Raw genomic sequence first — 10,191 nt, forward strand, 5'->3', positions numbered from 1 at the left:
AAAGCACAAATGCAGCCTCAAAAGTGCCAAATAAAGTGGGATAACCATTTTTGACCTGCTACAATTAACTATGGTGCACAGTGACACTGCTTCAACAGCATTGATTTGAGGCTACACTTATTTTGAACAATCTGTGTACTAGTGGTCACAGCATTCTCTGTGGGACATGATAGTTGTGGGTTTGCATTCATTCAATTCTCTCTTCTACATCCTGACTGAATATTAGAATCATTATGTTTTGTATTAAAGGGAAGCTGTACACTTGGTGTGGGTCCTGATGCTGACTGGGGATGCTTATCAGATCAGGATGTTGAAATAGGTAGAGAAGCATCTGTTATTTTTATACTGATCTGGTTTAGGTAAGAAAATTTATTTGTTGACTTAGTACTGCGAAGGCAGAGATACCTCTGTATGTTCTGCACTACCACAAAAGTCCATGGATTTACCAAAGGAATCTATGTAGCTCAAGGATTAGGCAGGATCTGAAAAAGTCTGTTCAGAATAGTACATCTTTGTCAGGTATACCTAAATTCTGCTTAAATCTTATTATTGAGCTACCTCTGATTGTTTACATTTTGCACTACCTCCAAGGATATCTCAAAACACAGCTCATAGACAGGCACAAGCTTTCTCCCAAGACACTGACTCTACCAAATACTCAATACATGCAAAAGGGCAGGCAACAAAAATTCAGTATTTGTTGTGCCTTGAGGCTTCCCAACATCCTAGGTCACTAGACAGCATCTTTCCAAGAGCTTCTTGGCAGTAAGCTCCCCATCAATTTTTTAATGCATTGAACCCCAGCCTCAGCAGGTTTCTGACTGGGTCTCTCCTTTCCACATGGAGCAGATGTACTTGTGCCTACTGAAGCAGTGTGCTGGAGAGAAGAAATTAATCTAATTTCCAGTTTAATACACCCAATTTTGCAACCCCCTTCCTCCAAAGCAGGGATGGTCCACTGCTGGCACATGCAGAGCCCAAGGCAGGGCTAAAGTGATGGCAGTGGTGCCTTGGGCACATGTTGCTGTGGCTGGGGAGCCTGCTGAGCCTTGGCAAGCTGAACATTCACAGAGCAGGTGCTTAGAGGGGCAGTTGTGCCAAAGCTCTGAGCTACTTCAGCTAGCCACATTGCTATGCCATTTAGTGTGAGGTCAAACAACCTCTTTCAGAACAGACCAGGATTTTACCAGTCCCACAGCCTCACTCTCAGTCAAACTCTCTCATGGGTATGGTTGATTTTCCTTTGGAATAAATCAGGTTTGACTTCAGTCACATGCTTTTAATTTACCTAAGACTTTATCATTGTTATCACTTAACAAAAAAAAAAAAAGCATGTTTCTTTTCATGAAATTGCATACAATTTAGTCCTTTATCTTTGCCCTAGGAAAGTACTGACTAAACAGAAACTCCGGACAACAGTACATGAGACTCCCGTTGCTTATTTCTTGTATTTGTGTGTTACTGTCTGGGAAGATTTGAAGGGTGGACCTCCTCTTATCCCTCTGCTTCAAGTACAGGCAGGAAAGTGCTTCAGCAGTAAGTCACGTTTCTCTTGTTTACTCTCATCAAGACCTTTGTGTTGCGTAATTCTTTTGTTTTCCACTGTTGTAATCTCTGATGCACACGGAGCCCAGACAATGTAGATGACCCGTGTGGGATGCATGAGGCTCCCTGTCAAGATATTGTTGTTCCTCGCTGGCTGGCATCCAGGTTTAGTACTAAGATTAAAAAAAAAAAAAAAAAAAAAAAAAAAAAAAAAAAAAAAAAGAACAATGGAGATAAATTTAGGTGCTGTTGGGAAAAAGAATCTAGGACACTGTCCATCCCAGCCCTTTGAAGCAACACCCACAAAGCAGTTTCCTGACTTTTTCAGGGATTCCCAGATTTTCACAGCAACTTATGCAACCAAAGCTGACACCACCTGACTAACATTTGGCTAACCCTTTGCAAGCTCCTTCCAAATGCAAGCTAGGAAACAGAGCTTGGTGTCCTAAGTTGGAGCCTGACTGTGTACACGCTGAGCACAACTGGAAACAGCTGGAGCATGGATGCTGGAACCAGAGGTGCCAAGGCAAATCCACTACACTGATTTCCTGAAGGCCATTACCAGCCCTGCTCTGCAGGCAACAGTGACCTTGGCCTGATTTTAATTTTGCTAGACAAGTGCCTACACTAACACTGAAATTCCTGCTACTAGGTCCTCTAAAATACTGTTAATCACCAACTTTGTACATCTATTCATTATTTTGATTAATAGCTTTGTTACATGACTGCGTTTCAAAGGCCTCATTGAGCTATTGCTAGCAAAACTGATCACTAATTCCAACTCTATAATATTGCTGTTTCTATATAGATGTGATGTTTAATTGTTTAAAAGGAGTAAGACACTGTATGTGCCCTAAGCCAGTTTCTCAAGTCAAATTCTGGGGGATGGGGAAGGCCTTGCCCATTCTACACCTTATGGTTTGCATTTTTCTGGAATAGTTTCTTTTTTTGAGACTTCTTTCCCTGTGTTTTGAAGATTCACATTCATGATGAAATATTTTCCAGTGCAATTTGCATTTACACAGGAGTTCATATCCAAAAGGATGCCATGACAGTTTTGATCTGCTGACAGGGGTGGCCAAATGTAATGTTTACCAATGCAGTGCAAAGACCTTTAGTTCCATTTTTCAAAGTTGAAAAATGTTGCAAAATATTGCTGTGGGTACCACCTTGTAAATTTTTGTCTCATTAGTTAAGTGGCTTTTTGCTAAAACAATAGAATTTTCATTTGATGTCATGTAATTGAAATATTTGCTTTTTAAATTCCAATAAATTTTTGGTAAAAAGATTACCTTTGAGATTTTTGAAATGAACTCAGTATGTTTTACGTAAAAAAACCCAATCAAGTCGCAACTTATTTTATTTTTCATTTCATCATAAACTTATAAAATGAATTACAGTAGGTCATACTTTTTTTTTCTGATTTAACCAGATATAACAAAAAAACTCCACAAACCTTTCATTGGATGATCAAACAAATGATCAGATTTAATTTTGTTGGTTTGAGGCCGGTCATGTTTTTCTCTCTCTTCCTCATTATGATGCCAAACAATATCACAAAACTTTTTTCCATTATTTAATGTAAAGATATTGGGGTGGAGAGTTAAAATGAAGAGCTTGAATGGCACTGCACTTGGAAAATGGGCAAATAGTTATCAGCAGGGATTTAGCTGGAGCTCCAAGCTGGAAAGCTATTTCAGCATACACCAGTCTTCAAGGATTTCAACAGTACCATGGGACTTCCAAAATTATTTGATATGTAATTTGGTGAAATTTGAAAGCTTTTCATTTGCAGATGTTTTGATTATCTGACTATAATGATTCTTTTACCTTAACCTAAGTAAATGGGTATTGTATGTTTCTAATCAGTTTGTGCTTATGTTGTTTCCATTTTATTTTTAACTTGAATGCTGTCATTTGATAAAAACCTATGTCTTTAAAAGTACCAAACTTTATTAATCCACTTAAAGGCTTAACTGTCTATAAAAATGTACTATGTAAATTGGACTACTTCCCTTCTTCAGTCACCATGGCCAAGCACATAAAGCTTGGGGAAATTTATGCATTTTTACCATCTCTAAATCGTTAGAGGCCAAACCAATTTAAATAGCAATCAGTGACCAAGAACACCCTTTGCTCTCTGAAGGTTTGTTATTTTTCCTTGGTATTCTAATTATTTAATTCAAGCTTGTTAGGTTCAGCTCTGCTGGATGCTTTGCAGTCTGAATTCATTCTGCCTTGCTTAATTTGCCTTTTTTCCTTTGCCATTAGATTGCTAGCTCTCAAGATGAGAACAGAGAATGAACTCACCACTGCATAATATGAACAGAAGGTGTTTCTTAAACTATTAAAAAAGATAGGATGATCCTTTGGATTTGACACTTGGGACAGAGTTTTTGTGCCTTTTTAATTGCTTTCCAGACTGGGACCATTATCCTTAAGATTTCCCACTTGTAAGACTGGATTCCTCCCATTTTATAGTGTTTAGAGGTCTTCAGAAACCCCAAATAACATATGAAGTTTCCTTGCATTAATTTTTCCCTGACCTCGGCAGAGTCAAAGTTTGTCTCTGAGATATCCGGAGGTGATCACAATGGAAATGGGAAGGAACTCAAAACACATCTGAAGGTTATTTTCAGAAGTGGCATCTCAGAGTGGGCTGCAGGGACAAGTATATTATTCTCAAAATCTGTAAGAAACTCAGCTCACTGAAAGGCAGCATTTCCCCCAAGCTTTTTGTAGTCCACTTTGGTTTAAACCCTCCCCATTATGTTTATTTGGTTTGAAACGTTGACAGGCATTTAACTCTGGTGTGGCTTTTACTATCAATTATTATACCCCTTGTGTAAGATCTGGTCTCTGAAGTCATCACTGGGAAGAGTGAGAAAAAAATCTAATAGTGGGCAGATTTTTTATGTCTGTGTCATTCAGATTTATGATATTACAGCTTCTATATGCAAAAGATGCATCTTTTATGGCAAGATAGCTCTTCTAATGTCTTGAGGTGTCCTGAACTCATTACAGCTTTTGACTTGTTCCAGCCTCCAGATTAAAATGGTTCAGGTTACATCATTTTAAACTGCACAAAGGGTCAAGAGACCGTATCATTTCAATGAGGCCACAGTTCATTTGCTTTGGCTCAGGAAAGCCAGAGGATGAAATACATATTAATACTCACAGTTTGAAAGAAGGATTGCAGCCTTGGTATTGCAATGAAGTGAAACATTTCATACATGATGCAGCAAAACAGTCGCTGGGATTTTTGCCAGTTTGAAGGAGATGGAGAGGAAGAGACAATGTAAAAAAAAAAAAAAAAAAAAAAAAAAATTAAAAAATGCACCTGGTACCTAATTTTTAAAAAAACCTTTTCATTATGAGGAAAAGCAATATTTTCTTTTTGCTTCATGGAGTTGAAATCAGTTCATTAAGAGGGTGGGAGAAAAGATGAATAAATAAATTCAGCATACTAACTCCTTCATATAGTTAATGTGCTTAATTTTACCTGGGTGATGAGCTGCATTTACACTGACAATGAGTGGAAAGGGAGGAAGAGAGGTTAAATATGTGGTATGGGGAACAAAGTTAATGAAAGTATATTACAGGATTTTACAAAAAACATATATTACTGTTCATTTAATATAGTCCTTGGGACAAATACATCCCTGGTGTAATCTCATTAAGCTAATGAGATCACATCAGTGATAAATTTGGCTCTTGTATTTGAAGTTTTAAAATGGTGGTGGTAGCATAATTTTCTTCTCTGCTTAGAATGTGAATGTTCATTGGAAGCTTGAGAAAAAAAGAGAATTTTTAAGGGTGACGAAGACCAGTGAGATAGGGAGGATGAAAAGTAGAATACTGAGCTAATTCATTTTTAGCTCTCATTGTCCTTGTCCAAACATCTCAGGTTTTGAGTTCTGCACTTCTGTATGTGAAGGAACAGTTGCCATCCAGAGTCTCAAAGATGTGAGGAATCTACCCATGACAGACACCTTCAATATCATCCTCATCTTCATTGATCTTAACTGAGCTTTAATTCCTTGTCACCATTTGAGTGTCTAAGATGCACACAGCTTGGATGGTGCCTCAGGTAGCCACTGGGACTGCTGACCATCCCACAGCAGGTTTCCTGATTGAAACAAAAGCTTCCCATCCTCTAAAATATGTCTACTCCAGTGTACCATTCATCTACTTATGTCTCCTGTGAATGTGATGCATAAAATACACAAAGTATACTCTTCCTCTGTTGATTCTTGGTTTTTGTCCTTGGCAGTGGCATGTTCAGCAGTAACAAGCTGTATCCAAGTCCTTTCTTTGACTTCAGACTGAATGTTGTGAGAGCTCCAGCCATTAGGCTCTTGGATTTTTATTTCATGGAATTGATGGAGCAATTGTTGGAGCAGTTGTTGGAGATGAGACTTGCACCAGTGTCTCGGGGATGTGTCTTAGGAGCTGGGGACAGCAGCTCCTTCCATTTGTGGTCTAATGATGAGCAGAACAAATTCCTCTAACTGGGAAAATTACTTGGACCAATAACATAATATTCAGTGACAAACTGCTGAGAGTAGTCTCTCTAGAGTGAGTTCAGATTACTGCCTCTCTGAAGCTAAAAGAGAGATTAGATTCAAGTCTCTTAAAGCACAGGTGAGTGACCTAAGAAAGCATCTACTTGATGGTTTCTCTGTCTTCCTGTGGCTTCTCACTGACAGAAAACTAGACAAAAATGCCCTTAGAGTAAATTCATGGCTGACAATCTGTCTCACTGCAGAGGAACTTCAACCCTGTGCTTCACATGGATCATGTCAGTGTGACAGGAGCATCAGCACTGATTTTCATTATTACTCTGTAAAATTGTGCATAGTCCTGCTTAGCTAGTTTTTGAGCTATCTGACTATCTGCATGTTTAAGGGAAAAGAGAATATAGCTGCAGTGTAGCAATTCTCTGATTATTCCTGTTTGCCAGAACCAAGAAGCAATCCAGAGATTTCTAAGAGTTATGCCAGCAAATCAAATCTAGCTTTGGGGTGAGCTCAGTAAGATTCCATATAAAATAAATTACACTTCTGTGAAATTTATCCTAAAACCTGCACAGTAATAATTCTTCACTATTTTTAAATTACTCTACAGTTCTCCTTTTTTCCCCCTCAGTATATCTTTTAAAGGTTTAAAAATCACTGCAGGGCTGTTTTTTTTTCCCCCTAATATTTTCCCTTAAATATTTACATGAATTTTCCAGCTGAGATATCATAACATTATTTTTTTCCATCCTACCTTCTTGTTCTACTCCAGCAGTCTCACAATGAGCATGTTCTCAGAATGCACACCCAGCTGCACTTTCCTTTTATTACTTGTGACAATCTTCAGAGAGCACAGGAGACCTTTTTTTGCTCGACCTTATTCTTCATTCGTCATGACAATAACAGAATGCTCAAGACCTTAATAATCTTATGTAATTTCATTTTTGCTATCAATAATGGATCACACACATCCTGTCCCCCTTCCACTCTGCCTTCTCTAAGGTGCTTTTTAATTTTTCAATGAGATATGTAAAAAGGTTATTATTTTGATTGTTTTACCTGCTATTACAATTATACAATGTTAATTTCTCTTTCACTTTAGTGCCTCTGCTATCGTAGTGAGGTAGGTTACATTATGTATTTATATCTATCTCCCATTTTTCTGTTCAGCTCTATTTTGGTCTAGAGTGAGGCTGATTAAACTTTTAATGTCTACTCCTTGGCAAATGCTGAGATTGTATTTTATTTTATTATTAATTCCAAATTTGATTGAAGACTTTACCAAATATTTGGAGATAGATGGATATGCTCTACCTAAAAATCATTGAAATATTGTGCTCTGATTCAGACCTGTAATTTTTTTTGTTATTCTGCTTTTAACTAAAAAACTTTAGAAATTAAATACAGTTCCGAGATTATCAATATTTTCTATCAGAATTTTTAAAACAAAACCATCTCTTTACCAGGGCATTTCCTCAATTTTTTTTTTTTTCCCCCATAGAAATAATGTTTTCTAATATAAGAACATAATTATTGGAAGCTTCTTATTCTACAACAGAGCTGTTAAGGTCTTGTAAGGTGTAGAATTCATCTGAAATCAAAGATGATTCTAATCTTTTCAGGAAGAACCTTGGCCCCAGGGAAGACTAGGGGGCAAGAGCAGGGAAATCCTGGTGCTCCTTGGCAGGCAGAAAAGCTCCTGCCTGGACCCGAGTGGAATCCCACCAGCTCTGCCCTCCTGATCACTGTATCAGGTTTAAGGTACTTAAGTAAAAGAAACAAACAAACAGAAAAAGAGGCAAAAAAGCATCCTTGGAGCTCAGATAGTGATGATCACAATCCTGAGGGAGATATATGGTTACCCAAAGGTGGAGGTAAACAAAAAGCCTGGGTGGAATTTGTCTCTCTTTGAAATGTGTTTCTTCCTTTTTTTTTTTTTTTTTTTTTTTTTTTTTTTTTTTTTTTTTTTTTTTTTTCTTTTGACATGGTGGGGGGGCAGGGAGTTAAGAGCATGGGAATGCTTTATTTTGTCTTTCTGAACTCAGCAGCTTTTGTGGGTTTAATTTCTTCACATAATAGATGCTCCATTTTAAATGCTTTAACATCCACAAGTCTCTCAATGCAGATGAATGAACGCTGCCATCATTCCAAGCACATCACTTTTATATCTTGTCAGACGGTTACAGATATTAACAGCAGCATTTAAAATTCACTTTCTTCCTTGAAGAAAGCCCCAACTATAAGACAGAACAAATTACAAGTGGTATGTATAGTGCAGCAGTGCTAAAACTGCTGTCAGCATCCCAACGTGGCCATATGTCTGACATAAAGTACACAAAGGAAAGTGTTGAGGATTGGAGCACAGGCTAATGATAAGTAGGCTGGTTAAACAATAAGCCTCTCAAGTGAGCAATATACATTCTGTTCTGTTTTTCTTACTTTGTGCTGCTTTAAATCAAAGTCCACAGGTCTGCTGTTGCTGGGAGGTTGGACATGTTGTCTGCCAGTAAATAGGCCCTCTGCCAAGAAACTGGAGCTCACTCGTGGTAAAGGAAGAACATTGTTCACTAAAATAGTTTGTCTTTTGATGCCAAAGGAAATCAAATTGTAATCAAGGGCTGAGAACGGACTGAAGTCATAAAGGCTGGCTTGCCTCAGACTTTGGCAGCCTCGCTTGTTCCCAGGCATATTAAATATAATTTACGTTTGCAGAGGGGAGAGGCTTTATTGCACTGGAAATTTGTTTTAAATAACACTTAAGTGAAACACTGTCAGAGGCAGCCAGGGATATACTTCTACTGTCATTTAGACTGCTGAAAATCCAGAATATGCTCACAGTCTTCACTAGATTTGTCCTGAACTTGCATCTGTGTAAATGGATATTTTGGGTCAATGTTGATGAAACAATCACATTTCCTAGGTTCTGGTCACCCATGCTGAGTGGAAAGTTCATGATGAAAGGCTTACCTCAGCTAAAGAAAATATTTATATGTTTTTCTTCTATTTCATCATGCATGTGAAAATTCAGATTAACTATAAATAACAATATTTGGATGAAAATTAATGAATGCACATAGGACAGTTGAATCAATTACATCCTTGATCTGCAATGTAGGGAGTGAAATAAATTTTACTGATAATTCATGTTTAAAAAAGTTAAAGTATGTACTTTATGGCTTCAGAAAGGAGCTTAGGAGCACTTCAAAATAAAAGAAAAATATGGGTTTTATTTTCCTAAATGAAATTTATCTTTTGGAACAGTAAAACTAGCTTTTATTTCACCATGGATTTAAAAACTAATTTAAAAATAGCTTCTCCCAAGAAGTGATAATTCTACTTTTCAGCATCTTGTTCATAAGTAGCCAGCTAAGGGAAAATGTTGTTTTAATTTTTTGCACACTTTTGGATGAGATATGTTTCTTCTACCCTGACACCATAATGTAGGTTACATCTGAAATGTGTTTTACAGATTCTTACTGCGTCAAAGCAATGGAATCTGCCAGCTAAAAAGTAAAAAGTCTTCTATGAAGATCTCATTTACAATCAAATTCACTCCTTTGTTTTACAGCTGTGTCACTCTGCATATAGCATTTGTCAGCAAAATAGTTTTAGTTGCATGTGTACTATGTAAAGGGAAACTTGGCCCTAGGGAAATCATAAGGTATAATTAAATTACCAAAGAAATGGTTGAGTAGCTGCTTCTTTCAAATGTAGGGATGTTTTTATTTTGCTGTTTCAATCTCTGAGCTGGCAATACTATAGAAACAGCACACTTCCTCCTTAGAATGGAAATATTTAGATAAGTTTGAACAGCTCACCTCTCTTCAAGCAACAATTGGCATTTGGAGCAATTTAAGGTTAATTCTGTCAAAAGACTAGGACAGATCATAGACCTTTTGGACCAGTGTGGAGGTCTAACACTATTCCTTGGTGCTTGAGGGACCAAGGAGGCGTCTGTCTGATACGTTTCTTAGAGCTCTGCCCCTGTCTGTGTGTATTTACCTAGGCTTTGATGATGCCTGACCTGTAAAGGACTGGCTTAATGGCCAAACTCTGTCTCCTCAGAGTAACCTGTAGCCTCATGACTAAGCTTTTTCTGGAGGCTCTTTTGAAGGTGTGTGCTGCTCAT

The 10,191-nt window shown here is 37.6% G+C and overlaps 1 long non-coding RNA gene across 1 annotated transcript; it reads right to left on the reverse strand.

Annotated features, from left to right (window-relative positions):
- Window positions 1-497: 497 nt before the first annotated feature.
- On the reverse strand, window positions 498-6,884 carry LOC130254478 (uncharacterized). The gene is made up of 3 exons (XR_008840747.1): window positions 6,817-6,884; window positions 4,724-4,798; window positions 498-1,718 (listed from the first exon to the last, which is right to left on the reverse strand). It is a non-coding gene; the product is annotated as an uncharacterized LOC130254478 (long non-coding RNA).
- Between the last annotated feature and the right edge of the window lie 3,307 nt (window positions 6,885-10,191).

The sequence above is a fragment of the Oenanthe melanoleuca genome, chromosome 1 (assembly GCF_029582105.1).
Source record: "Oenanthe melanoleuca isolate GR-GAL-2019-014 chromosome 1, OMel1.0, whole genome shotgun sequence".
Classification (NCBI taxonomy): domain Eukaryota; kingdom Metazoa; phylum Chordata; class Aves; order Passeriformes; family Muscicapidae; genus Oenanthe; species Oenanthe melanoleuca.